Source organism: Pteropus medius, unplaced genomic scaffold, assembly GCF_902729225.1.
Source record: "Pteropus medius unplaced genomic scaffold, Ma_sr-lr_union100, whole genome shotgun sequence".
In the NCBI taxonomy this organism is placed as follows: domain Eukaryota; kingdom Metazoa; phylum Chordata; class Mammalia; order Chiroptera; family Pteropodidae; genus Pteropus; species Pteropus medius.
In genome coordinates this window covers 7,377,769-7,391,842 of record NW_024349224.1, presented here as the reverse complement: position 1 = coordinate 7,391,842, position 14,074 = coordinate 7,377,769, and the positions used below count along the sequence as shown (strand labels likewise).

Genomic DNA, 14,074 nt, shown 5'->3' with positions numbered 1-14,074 from the left:
CTTAGGAAGGTGGGAATTCCACAAAAGTGGCAGATGTAATGGACACAAACCCTACAGTGCTATCATTTCACTTTAGTAAGAGACAGGTATGAATTGGAGGCAGCTATTTCCTGGAATGAACCCAATCCCATGTGATGAAGCAGGCATGAGGGCTGCAGGTCGGGATTTTTAAAAGGCACGGCAGCTGTGGTGGTCAGCACCTCACTTCCCAGGAGTGGAGTGTTGGGCAAGGGTGCTCCTGGGTGTCTCAGTTTTAGAACTGGGAGGAACCATGGAGGCCATCAGGTCAACCGCTGCAGGGATCACATGTATAATCCAAGCCAGAACTGAGACTGGAACCAAGTGTCTTGACTGTCCAGTCATTGCTTTTGTCGCTGCACTGCATGTATTAGGTCCTACTCCCAACTTCTTATTCCCCTTTCCCAGTTCAGGGGGATGAGGCCAGAAGTTGTTCATGACTTGTGTAGTTCCCCAGTGGGGAGGATCTGGAAAGGTTATTCTTGTTGGCTGGACACAGTCTACTAGAAGGCCAGCAGGTATGGGACCAGCTGAATTTTATGACCGTCTTGGTAGCTAAAGAAGCCCACACAGCAATAAAATAGTAAACATGGAACATGTGCCAGGAACTGCTCTGGTATTTTATATGTGTGATGCCATTTAATCATCCCAGCATCCCCATGTCATAAGCACTGTTATTCTCCCTGTTCTAGACATGAGGAAACCCGTGAACAGAGAGGTTAAGTAGCGTGCTTAACATCACACTGATAGTGAGTGGCAGAGCTGGGATTTGAACCCAGACAGTCAGGCTCCAGTATGTTAGCCACTCTTTCTTGATTCTTGGAACTGTCTCTTGGTTTTTGGAACAAAAAATTATGCTGTCCTTCTTCTGCATAGTTGTCTTTGACCCAGCTCCTATCCTTCCTTACCCAGACTTTCACCCACTCGAAGGAGAAGAGAGGGGAAAGCTTTTGGGCATACATAAAGGAATACATCAAAGTGAGGGGTCCAAAGTAAACTTTGCGTGGGTGGCCTATTTCACCACTACTTTCTGCAAGTCAGAATTGATGAAGAGTGGGGCTTCTAGTGACAATCTCAGTTTTCTCCTCCGAATCCTACCTGGTTGCTCAGCAATAAACAAAGATGGTTTATGGTGCTAACTCAGTTGACACAGGTGAGGATGGCAACCCACGGAGATGGTAGAGGGAACTTTATTTCTGAAGCAGTGTGGGCTGACCATATCTTAGTGCTGGCAAATGGCACTCCTCTATCTGCACCTCAAACCTTGAGGCAGGGAGACCTTGTCGATATATAAGAAAGCCCATCTCAGTATTCCAACCTGGGGCTATTAGGATCTGCATTGTTGTGAAATTCTATGTGATCTTAAACAAAACTGCTACTGTCTCAAATTGAAGAACTGAGAGTACTCAGCTTGTTAGTGATCTGGCAATTCATTTTGTCACGAGTTTCATGACTTCTTGCTTATAGTAAAATACAAGCTCTCAATGAGCTATTTAAATAATAATGAGAAGCTGAACATCATTTTTTCAACTCATTGAAGTAAATTTATGGTGTGGTGAAATGAAGTTACATTATATTCCTGAGAAGAGAGAAGAAAATCTGATGAAGAGAATTCCTCCTTTCCTAGTGAATTCTGAGAGCATTATATGCATTAGGCTAAGTCTAAAGGTATTGCACTTATGTATGCAATAATGAAGTATGACCTCCAGAATCAGATGTACAGGGAGAAACTTGGGATCATGGTCTCCAGATTCCCTGGGGAAAAGTCAACTACGTGGAAATCTGAGGTTTGATCTTACTCTCAGCCTAGCATGAAGTCGTGCATGGTACTAGCCAAACACTGATGATGCCATTAAGACTTGGCTAGAGATCCATGGATGTGTTTGAAGTTGCTGGCAGATGTGTGAGAGTCAGGTCATACTTCACCTCTTTGCTCTGTTCCACTTAACATGTCTCCCTCCCATAGAATCATGAACTATCAGAGCTTAAAGCAACTTCATAGATGCTCTGCATTGTACAGATGGAGAAACTGAGGCTCAGTGAGGGAGAGTAACTTACCCAAGGACACACTGCAAGTTACCAGCAGAGTTGGGAATCCAGGTCAGCTAATACTTTGTGGGCAATGCCTGTAACCCTTGTCCAGCTCCCACTTCAGCCTTTCCCTAGAGGTTGAAATGGGATTGATTCTTTACCCATTAACTCTGAGCTATGATGATGCTCTCCCACCTAATAGCATCAATATTAATGGGTAGTGAATGTGTGGACTTTGCCATGGCTCATAAATACAGTGTGTAAATGGGGGCTGCAGTTTATACACTGAGATGTGCTGTTTGAATCCCTTGGAGATTTATTTAGACTTGATTCTTGCATTCTTTAGTCTCTAGTCTCTCGGCAAAGCAATGAGCTTGCAGCTGGGAACAATCAGTGACTGATCTGTGGCAGAGAACGAAGATCACACTGACCTTGGCCTTCAGGGACATAGTCATAGTGTGGCTCAGAGGGCTGCCACCCAGCGAGACCTGCTCAAGGGCTGGGTTCCAACCTTTCCAGTCAGCCCCCTTGCCCACTGTTCTCCTTGGGGCCCCTTATTTTCTAATCAAACTGGAAGGGTTTCTCCTGCCTCCCTTGCCTACTGCCTGCTGTCTCGCTTCAGTGGCCTTGCCTATATCACATTATTCTCATTTTCTTCAGTGCCCTTGCATCCAAAAAAGCATATATTCACATCCCACTCACCTGACCCATCCAAATTTAAGTAATTTTGCCACTTTTATGTAAGATAGCAGTTTCTCTGATGGAATACAGTTTTTGCATTGGCTGCTTCTGGTCCACTTTGCTATACTTCTTAGCATCTGGCACAGAGCCTTATAAAGAACTTTTCTTTATTATGTTTAGATTAGATGAATGAATGAATGAATGAGTGAATGATTAAATAAATGATTGAATAAAAAAGCAGTTCTTCCTGGAATCTTTTATCAAATCAAGGACCACAGAAACTGAAGTTTTGTCATCCCACTTAAAAAAAAACTATTTAAAAATGTTTTCCTTATCTATTGCCACTTTACAAAACCACCCTTAAAATGCGAAGTTATTATCTGGTGTCTTAAAAATGTGAAGTTATTATCTCTCTTAGTTTTGTGAATTGAATGAGCTTAGCTGGGTGTCGTTCGCTTGAGGTCTCTCATACAGATTTAGTCATGTGGAGGCTGGGGCAAAAGTCACCTGAAGTCTCGACTAGGCTGGATGTCCAAGATGGACATGGCTGTCAGTTGATGCCAGCTGTTGGATCACCTACACTGTTGACTGAACTGGACCACCTACACTGAGCCTCTCCGCGTGGCCTGGGCTTCTTAGAGCATGGCGGCTGGTTCCCAAAGAGAGCATCCTAAGAATGAGTATTCCAAGAGAGCAAGGAGGAAGCTGGAAGATTTCTTAAGACCTGGCCTCAGAAGCCCCAGAATGTTACTTGCTCTGCATTTTATTGGTCAAGCAGGTTACTTAAGTCAGCCCAGTTACATGGAGAGAGAGTAGCATCTGTGTACACAGAGGGAAGACGTTGACGGTGTCTGTCTTTGGAGACTATCCAGCTGTCAAACAGATACATTATCCTGAGAGCAACCTCTCTCTCTGAGTACCTTTCTTCATTAGGTTAGCTACTGTACCACTGAACACAAGGATGGTTTTAATAATAGGAAATATTTAGGGAAGGTAGGTGGCAGAAAGAAGGAGAGAGAGAAGTCAATTTTGAGATAACAGGAAGTAGGCCCCAGAGAGATGATATAGGGTATAAAATGAGGGTAGTAGGGAGATGGCGTGTGTGTGTTTGTGTGTGCGGGGGTGAGTGCTCAAGGAAAACTTTGCCTACTTCTTTTACTAGTTTGGTATATGTTGGGGGTGGGTTGGAGAGAAAATCAAGCAGTTGATAAAATTATTTAAATCACATATAATGATAATGAAGGTTATTTTGAAAGATTAAACAAGCACTTATAATCTCACCTACTGGACACGATTGTGTTCACTTTTCTTTCCAATTTTAATTCCTCCTTCTGTATATTTTATAGCTCTGCCATCATCCTGCTTTAACCCTGGGTTCTATACTGTTCATCCAGGCTCATTTTATAACAGCTTCTCCACATTAGCTGCTGTCTTCACCTGCCTCGTTTTAGAGGAAGATTTGTTATGGGCCAATGAGCTGAGCACGATTAGCAAGGGTGACTCAAATCTCCTGCCTTCCCATCACCCATTGGTGAATTGGTAAGGCTTAGGGGAAGCTGAACTTGGCCACTCTAAGCTGTCTCTTCCTTGGCTGCCTTACTGGGGATGAAGCCCTCAGGGTGCTTCATAAATGTTTATAGCTGCCAGCAGGAAATACTCTTCCTATAAGCGGGGAGCCAAGCCAAGATTTTTCTCCTTCTGTCTTCAACCTCCCAAAGAGCTGTTGGTTTCTTAAGACAGTTAAGCCAGGGCACAAAAGTTTAGATTTCTCATCTCTTACAAGGGTTTATATTTCTTCCGGAAAGGGGACTTGATTTTACTGCTGTAGCTTTTTTTTTTTTTTTGGCTACAAGAATCTGCTTACTTCTTTTTCTGATACTGAGATACCGGCCTTGGCACATTCTGGGCAGTGGAGGGCATCCCCCTTCAGCTGTAATTCCCTCATCTCTCCTCCGATTTAAATCCCACTTTACATCATTCTGTGTCCTTCTTGAAGCTGTCCCTCTTCCACACCCACACTCGAGTTTCTGACATCTTAAAACATTTACCCTTTGCTTGTAGTCACATTCTCCTAGAGGGTAGCATGATGTCATAAACGGACCTTGGCCTGCAAATCAAGATACTTAGAATTGTAAAAGGGGTCAAATAATGTAGTGATGGGAAAAAATCTAACTATGGGCATTGAACACATAGTGCAATATATATATGACATACTATTGAATTGTACACTTGAAACTTATTGGATTTTGTTAATCAATGTCATCCCCCCCCAAAAAAATAATTAATTAATTTTTAAAAATCTTGTCCCATTGCTAACTATCCATGTGTCCTTGGCGAAGTCTTAGCATCCCCTGAACTTCAGCTTCTCTGATTTAAAAATGAAGGGCTGATCTCTCTTGTTCCTTTCATCTATGATTCTATGATCTAAGTCCTTTGACCTTTGAGGCTACTCTTCTTGTCCATCACTCTAGAAATTGCTGAAATTTGGTCAATTAATGCTCATTCTCCTCAATGACCCTGAGTTTTCCTGCTCATATGACAGTGTTGAAATGTGTATTGTTATTGAAAACAAAGATTGGGTCTCTTTCACAATCTGACTCCTGCCCTCCCCCACTGCTTATTTCCTTTTCATCCAATAAGTAGATTTCAGACCCTATTCTTCCTTTTGGTTGATGCTCAGAGTCTCTAATGACAAAGAGCAACAAATGGAAGCATACTTTCTGAAGACTGTACTTCAAACACTCTATTAATGCAACATGCCACAGACCAATCCCGAAAGAATGCCCACAGACCAATTCGATTCTCCTTTGACAACTCATCTGGGAAGAAGAAGTGATTAACTGGAGGGCAGCTGAGTCCCTGTTATCTCACCAGAGCATGAAGGCCCATTGCAAGGACAAACAGTCTGTCTGGAAGTCCGTGTTTGCTCAGCCCCAAATTTCCGAAGATTTGTTTGTGCTGAAAAAAGTTATAGGGACAGTGTTGAGGGAGCTGGAAATGATTTGGTGTAATGTCAGAAAAAACCAGTGCTTTTCTAAGGTGGTTTTATGTCCTTAAATGTGAGGTCCTCTGGAGAAGCCACCATTCTGGTTAGCCAGTGGCCACCAAATGATGTAACCTTCTCAATACCCAACCAGAACCCCACCCTGCCCTTCTAACTTACTTCTACCACATTCCCTTATCCTTCTGCCCCAAGGCACACACCCTACACTTCTCTGCCTCTGGCCTTTCCCTTATGCTCTTCCCTCTGCTTGAAATATTCTGTTCACTCTTTGGGGCAAAAAGAAGCAAATGATGCCTCCATTATGGGCTTTGGAGTCTAAATGACTTGAGTTTGTATTCCAGCTCTTCTACTTCTAGACCAGTTTACTTAACTTCCCTTAGCCTCAATCTTCTCATGTGTAAAATGGAGCCAATGATACCAGTCTTGCAGGGCTAGTGTAAAGATTTGTATGAGATGTAGGAGATTTGCAGCACTGAACACACAGGCACTAAACAGTGCCTGACATATGGCAGGGGCCAATGAGCAGCATTAACTGTTATTTCTTTTATGCATACCTTTTGGGGACAGTAACTAGTACCATATTTATGTAGACATGTAATTTATCGCAGCGCTAGACAGAACACTTCTTGAAGGTAGGAATTATTTGGCACTCCTGTTTATCACTTTCCATGCTAAGCACAGAGCTTTGGACAGAATAGATTCTTAATTTATTTTGTTCAGATGAATTATTTTACCTTTGTTGGTAATACCCAACAAAGTCAGAAGAAAGTCATTGTTAAAAAAAAAAAAAGAAAAAACAGGGCAAAGAACAATTTTTTTCTACATTTTTAGCCATACTGTATAGAGTTCAGCTTTGGGTTCCTGCCTCTTAAACTATAATTCTTGGGAGTGGGGAGGGGAGGGAGACCATGACCTTTCCTGTGTGCTTTGGTATTTAGTGCTCTGCAGGGCACTTGCTGAATATTTAAAAATGTTGCTATTCATGATAAAAGCTTGTAGAGCAACAGATCAGGGAGCAGAAAGACAACTTGGTGATGGATTTGTTTCAGACCAACACAGGAGAAAGGCTGCTTAAGGGTACTGTGATTGTTCTAACCTCTCTAGCCCATTCTGAAACCCTATTCTCTTACAAATGCAACTCCGGAGTTTCTGGGTTTCATTTTTGTCAGTTGTCCCTGGGCCTCACTCCCAGCAGTGGAGGGAGAGGCCTAGGGTGGGGCAGCTCCTCTCCTGGCATCCCAGCATAAGGTCCTTTGGGTGACAGTGATCTACATTGTTCTCAAGAGTGGTCCAGGAAGTGAGGAAGCCATCTCCCAGAATGACTTTGGCTTCCATAACTGGTGACTGTAGCAAGATAAATAAAGCTTTGGGGTCAGCAGAGGCAGCATAGCACAGACTCCCGGCTCCTCCTCTCACTTGTGACCTTAAGCAAGTCATTTAATTTTGTCGAGCCTCAGTGTCCCCATCTGGGAAATGGGGATATGGTAGTAGGAGTGTCTACCTCATAGGATGTTTATTAGAATCAAAGGCATTAAATTACCAAGAACTGTACCAAGAATGTAGTCTATGCTCTGTGAATGTTGACTATAATTATTTTTGAGCCATAAGAGTTATTCTCCCAAGTCAAATGAAAAGCTGTGTATCATGTGCCTCTTTTGTGCTTCCACTTTGATCCTCAGGCTTGTGCAGTGAGGAGAGCTTGGGGAAGGAAAGGGGAAGCCTGCTTTGTTCCAGGCGGGAGACAAAGGGAGCTATGGTGGTGAGGGTAGAATAAAGGGGCCAGATTTGTAGATATAGAGGAGGAATCCTGGTGGTTACACGTGCAACTGAGGGAAAAAGAGGATCCAGGGGCGGCTCCCAGGTGACTGAGACACAGGATCTGTGGGTGGTGATGCCATTAGAAAGAGGCTCATATGGGGAGGCTGGGTTTATGCCGCCAGTAGAATATTGGGATAGTAGGTGGTGATGTCTAAAAAGTGTTACAAATACCTCTCTGGAACTTGGGAGAGTGGTCTGAATAAAGCTATAAATTTAGGAGTCACCAATGTTTGTAGTAAATACCATGAGAACCAGTAAGATCTTTAGATAACCTGTAGCCAAATGCCCAGTGTCCAGACCAGGGACGGATAGTAAATATTTCAGGCTTTGCAGGCTGTGTGATCTCTTTGCAAGTATCCTACACTGGCATTTTGGCTTGAAAGCCACCATAGACAATACATAAGTGAATGAGTGTGGTTGTGTTTCAAATAAAACGTTATTTACAAAAACCAAAGGGCTATAGTTTGCCCACCCCTACTCTAGACCATTATCTTACACATAGTAGGTATACAATAAATATTTTTTTGGATTAACCTACTAGCTTCAGAAATTGTCTGAAGTCCAGATATTTTTTAACAATTAAATTTCTGGGAACTCGTCTATGGTCATGATACCCTGAACAAGCCCAATCCCATCTGATCTTGGTAGCTAAGCAGGGTTGGGCCTGGTTAGTACTTGGATGGGAGACCACCCAGGAAAACCAGGTGCTGTAGGCATAAAAAAGTAAAAAAATGAGGGATTGTAAGCTGACAAGGTCCTTGCAATCTGTGAGGTCAACCAAGGGTTACCTCGCCTAAATAAAATAAATAAAATAAAAATAAAATAAAATAAAATAAAATAAATTTCCGGGAACTCAAACTTTTGTCAGTGACACACCAAAACACTCACAAAAAGAAGTAGGAGAGAAGATGTTTGAATTTCTGTTGTCGTACATAAAATAAACTGCGTAGAGATATACCGTAGAGTTGCAAAGTATACAGCTGGAAACTTTTTCTAAACTAAGTCCTAGGCCCTCAGCCAAGTATAATAAATCAGACTGGTGAATTACAGGGCCAGGTGATGAGAGAACCATTGGATGTTAAACTCCCTGAGAACCGAGGCTGCTGGATAAGGTGAGACTCAGCTTCTAGACCACTCTTAGAGCCCTGATGGCACTCTCGTCAGGTCTGGAAAATTGACTGCAAATGTGTTAAATAATTAAGAAACTGCCCACAAGCATTTGTAGCTTTGATTGCAAAGAAGCAGCCATAGAAGGAAATGAGAGGAAAGCAAAGTCAGGGCTCCTTGTCTGGTATACAGGGCTCGCTTCTCCATCACCTGCCACAGCCCCCTCCTTCCCTTTCATTTCTCATCACTTCCTACCACATTCTCTAAAATCCAATGACACTCAACCCTTGACTCTTCTAGAAAGTTCCTTGTTCTCTCATCAGGACAGTGCACATGCTTTTGCCACCAATCCAAACTTTTGGTGGATTTTTACTTATGGTTCAAGACCCAGCTCATTTGTTACTTTCTGTGTGAAGGCTCACCTGATCTCTGTTCCCTCCCCCATGTTCCCACAGAATTTGGCGGATTCTTCTTTAATGTGCTACTTATTACTGTATTATAATTGTCTGGGCATGGTTGGGAGTTGTATCTAGATTTGAAGCCAAGCTCTTCAACTTTCTAGCTGTGTGGCTTTTGACGAATTACATTAACTTCTTTGGGCCTTGGTCTTATAATCTGCAAACTGTGGCTGTTCAGAAGACCTATCATAAGGTTGTTAGGAGGTCTATGTGCAATTATGTCAGAGAGCTTACTTGGCACAGTACCTAATACATAGTAAGTATTCATTGAATTTTAGCTTTTCTTCTTTTTCTTCTCCACTTGACTTTGACCTTATAGGGATTAGGGATATGACTTGAATATTTCACTAATCCAAGTGCCTAGCTCTGTGTTTGGTGTATGGCGGTTCCAATTTTGTTATGTTGTTAGTGATGAAAATACAACTCAGTGGATAGTAGGAAATGAATGCTTAATTGTTTGAATGGTATGGTGGTGTGCGTTATTGGTCCCAAGTTTTAACTCCTCTATAGCAGACATCCATCCATACCTTTGCCATGACCTCAAAATGGACACTGAAATTCCCCATTTTTTGACTTTGGTACTGCCTATGTAACTTTTTGGCTGTTGGGTATTAGAGAGAGCGATTCGAGAATAACCTTGAAATGTGTGACCGGGTTTACCCTGCTGTGCTTCTTCCACCACCGTCCGAACACGTGCCTGGAGGCTGGTCCCAGAAGAGTGAGTACTATTTGAAGCATACCCAGATCTAACCCATGGCTTGGAGTCAAGCCTGGTTAAGCCCAGATAAATCAGCCAAATTCTAGCCAACCTCTAATCTACTAAGTTATGTGGTAGTTAGTCTATTATGCAGGAAAAGCTGAGTTATACATGTTCATAGTAAGAGGAAAAGAACTGACCACTACCATGTAGTTTTCGTGGTCTGGCTTTAAGGACCAGTCATATAAACATGACACAATAGCAGATAATAATACATCATGGGGAAAATTTCAAGGGTGGCATTGCTGAAATATGGGAGTGGAGTTGATGATGAAAAAAATAAAAATTGAAGTCATATAAAGAATGGTCGCTGAGCTCCCCTGCTTGAGTTTTATTTCCAGATCCAAATGAAGAGAAGTCCTCCAACAGCCAGAGTGAGGAGGGGTCCTCTTTTGATTGTTTATACCAAACATGGGCTCTTAGAATCTCCTCACTGGGAGAGATTTCCAGAGTTCATCTGGCCCAGCTTTTCGTCCCCTGTACAAATGTATTCTGTAGCATCCCTGACGGGAGCTGATCCAAATTTAGTCACTTACCTGCTGTGTGATCCTGGATAACTGCAAAAACTGTGGGATTTTGGAATCAGACAGACTTGGTTTTAAATTCCAACATTGTGACATTAAGAATTTACTCACCTCTGGATCTCTCATCTCTTATAAAAAATGAGATAATGAGAATGCCTATCTCACAGAGCTATCGGGAGAGTTAACTGGGCAACAAAATGGCATATCCAGCTGAGCATCTGGCTCCAGATGCAATGGCTCCCTTCCTTCTTTGGAGCTGCACAGAGTATATCACCCCTCTGCCACATGAAAACCCTTCTGATGTCTCAATAAAGGGTATAGAGGAGAAATAAGTTGAGCCCCAACTGGGCCCCTGCCACGTGCAGTCCAGATGCTGAGCCTGCTGGCTTGAATCAGCTATCTCCTTCCCAGCTCACTTGATGGGACATTTCAATTTTAAATTGTCAGTTGTCAGCACTTTTAAATATCCCAGGACTAAGAAAACATCAGCGGCAACTATTGACCGTTTTATTATTGATTTAATCAGATAGTTGCACAAATTATGGTCCATAAAATTCTGAGCTCCCTGTAGTCTTCCACAAGCAGAGTTTCAGTGTAACTTAAAATAGGATCTAGAAGAGCAGAGATGGATCAGTGTGAGCTAAGACGGATGCATAAAGTGTATGTAGAGAAGGGGTCGTTCAGAGAAAAGAGTGCAATTTCTAAGTGAGCTGGACTGTAAATGGGGAGAAGAGAAGGTGAGAAAGGGAGGTTGGGGACAGGTAAGAAACACTTTGAATAACATGAGGAGTTTGAACTTTGTGGCTATTGGGGAACCATTGAAAGTTTTTGAGCAAGAAAATGGCATGGTCAAGCTTTGCTTCGGGAAGAAAACTTGCAAGAAATTGAGAATAGATTGCTTTGGTGGAGTAGAACAACCAGAGACAGGAAAATACTTAGATGTCTATTATCTCTGTCTGAACAAGAGGCAACAAAGGTTGTGCTTGGGTCCTGGAAAATAGAGAACAAATATGAGATACATTGCAGTGCAAAATCCACAGAACGTATTGACTAAGCAGGAAAGGCAAAGAGAGAGGGATGGATGACTCAGGTTTTAAGCCTGAGGAAAGCATCTGAGTTATATAATTTAACGTGCAGGATGTGGAATATATCTAGTGTCACCAGGCTTTTCTCACTTATTCTTAATGCATATATGTGTGTATATATAGCTCCATGTACATTTGGAACAGGATAAAAAATTAATAGCCTGATATTATGCACACACTATTCCATTTCAATCTTCATTTGCTTTAAATGTATGTAATTATGGGTATTGCGAAATAAGAGTACAAGCCTTTTTAACTTCATCTGAGAAGTAACAGTTTCATACTGACAGTATAAGGATTATATTTCAGGATTTTCAAAATATCTATGCTAGTTCTACTGATAATAGTAGCTGCAATAGTACTTGTGTGCCAATGCTTTTCACACATTACCTTACTTGTCCTCACAACAATTTTTGAGATAGACCCTGTAAAGGGTCTCCCCAAGCCACTCCCAACTCCATTTTCCTTTGTTTCCTACAGTAAAGAATGGCCTCTCTCGCAACAGAGGTGGCCATATAACCCAGGTCTTGACAATGAGAATGTAAATGACATCTGCTTAGAGAGTTCTGGTAAGACACTGGCTTCCTGGCAGAAGAAAGCAGTGTCAGAAGAGACTGAGCTGGCACTTCCTCTAACTCCTTCCTTGTGGCTTGAACATGCTGGATTTGATGCTCAAAGCTGGGGCAGCCATTTGCAACCATAGATGACACACATGAAGATGAAAAGCCTCAGATGTCAGAGCAGGAGACAGAAAGCGCATGTGCCCTCAGTGACATCGCTGAGTCACTGAACCAGCCTCGGAATCACTACATCCACATTTCTTGATAAGTGAGACAACAAATATCTGCCATATTTAAGCCACCATTGGTTGTGTTTTCTGTTACTTGCAAACAAATGTGCCCTGATGTTCAGTTACTTGCCCAGGGCCAAGCCAGGAAATAGTGGAGCTGGAATTCAAATCCAGATCTTTCTGACTGAAAAGTGATGCTATTAAACTTCTGCATTTTCTCCCTTTCAACACTCCCGGAGGGTAGAGCCAAGGGCTTATTTTGTTGTGTGTGATGGCTGCATCTCCTGTCCTTCCTATGGTCTCCATCTCTCGCTCCTTCCTTCATAATTTTGGATATCTCCTAGGTATCAGACACTGAAGCAAGCCTTAGGAGATAGAGGATTATGATTCAGTCCTTTTTCTCAGGTTCTTCATGATACAGAGAAGGGGTTGGCAAACTATGGCCCATGGGCCAAATTTGACCCACTGCCTCTTTTTGTACAACCTACTATCTAAGAATGGTTTTTATATTTTCAAATTGTTGAAAGAAAATCAAAAGAATAATATTTCATGAGCTGTAATAATTATATGAAATTCAAATTCAAGTTTCAGTGTTCGTAAATACGAATCTATAAGAACATAGCCATGCCCATTTTTTATGTATTATGTATGGCAGTTCTTGTGCTGCAACTGCAGAGTTGAATAGTTGCAACAGATATCATATGTCCTGCAAAGCCTAAAATGTTTACTACCTGGCCCTTTACGGAGGAGTTCACTGACCTGGTCTACAGGGGTGGAGTTTAGAGAGGAATAAGGCAAATGAACAACTCATTCTAGGTAAGGGAAAGAGAAGGGATGTATATACTTGAGATACTTGGAAAAATTCCCAAAGTAATGGGAGACTCCAAAGCTCTGAGTCTAGAGATGAGACTCAGAGCTTTGGAGTCTCCCATTACTTTTCCTTTTTAGAGATAGATTCTAGAGAGGTTGAGAGAGTATGGGTGGACTGAGATATCTGTCAGGTTTAGTTACCTTTGTCTAATGAATGCCTTTTGTTACTTGTTGTTCCTTAGACACAGAACTGTGTGCTTCAGTAGGTTTGAACTCCATTCAAAGGAAGAGAATACTTGAATTCTTTTAATGCACACTGTAAAAATTACCTTAGAAAAAATCGATTGACCTTTTAATTAAAGCCCTCAGAGCCTCCCACATATTGGCTTTCCCCTAAAACTCTTCTGTGTGTGCTAGAGATTACTGTGAGCACATAAGTTATTCCCCTGGAATCCTGATTCCTGTCAAGCAGGTCTTACTGTCCTTGGGGACACCACATACCTTGTACATGTCCCTGGGTTGATGGAAAAAGACCTTTCCATGAACCCAACTCTAAAAATAAACAGAACTATTTAATTTTCTTTCTTTTTTTTTTTCTGTGAAAGAAAGTGCCAGGAAGTCTCCTGAAATAATAATGGTGCTTGTCAGTTGCTCAGCATCATACAACTTAGCACTTTTCTGTCCATTTTGATTCAGACTCTTAAAATAACCTTGACCCAAATATTTTGATCATAATGAAAAATGATGAAACTATATAAAAATACAAATCTGATATACCAACAAAAGAGACTTTTGAGATCAATGAACTCATACCCTTTTCGTCTTTATTTTATAGATGAGGAAATTGAGGTTCAGTGAGAAAGGCAGCTACTCAATGACAGATCAAGGTGTATGCTTTCCAGTTATGATAATGAAGGCCAGCGCTACCTGGCACCTTTATTAATCACATGTGTGTGGTCTATAGGTAGGGTGACTCCATAATTTGTTATTC

The 14,074-nt window shown here is 41.8% G+C and overlaps 1 pseudogene; it reads left to right on the top strand.

Moving 5' to 3' along the window:
- The first annotated feature begins 8,149 nt into the window (after positions 1-8,149).
- On the top strand, positions 8,150-8,268 carry LOC120617457 (uncharacterized; annotated as a pseudogene).
- Positions 8,269-14,074: the final 5,806 nt, after the last annotated feature.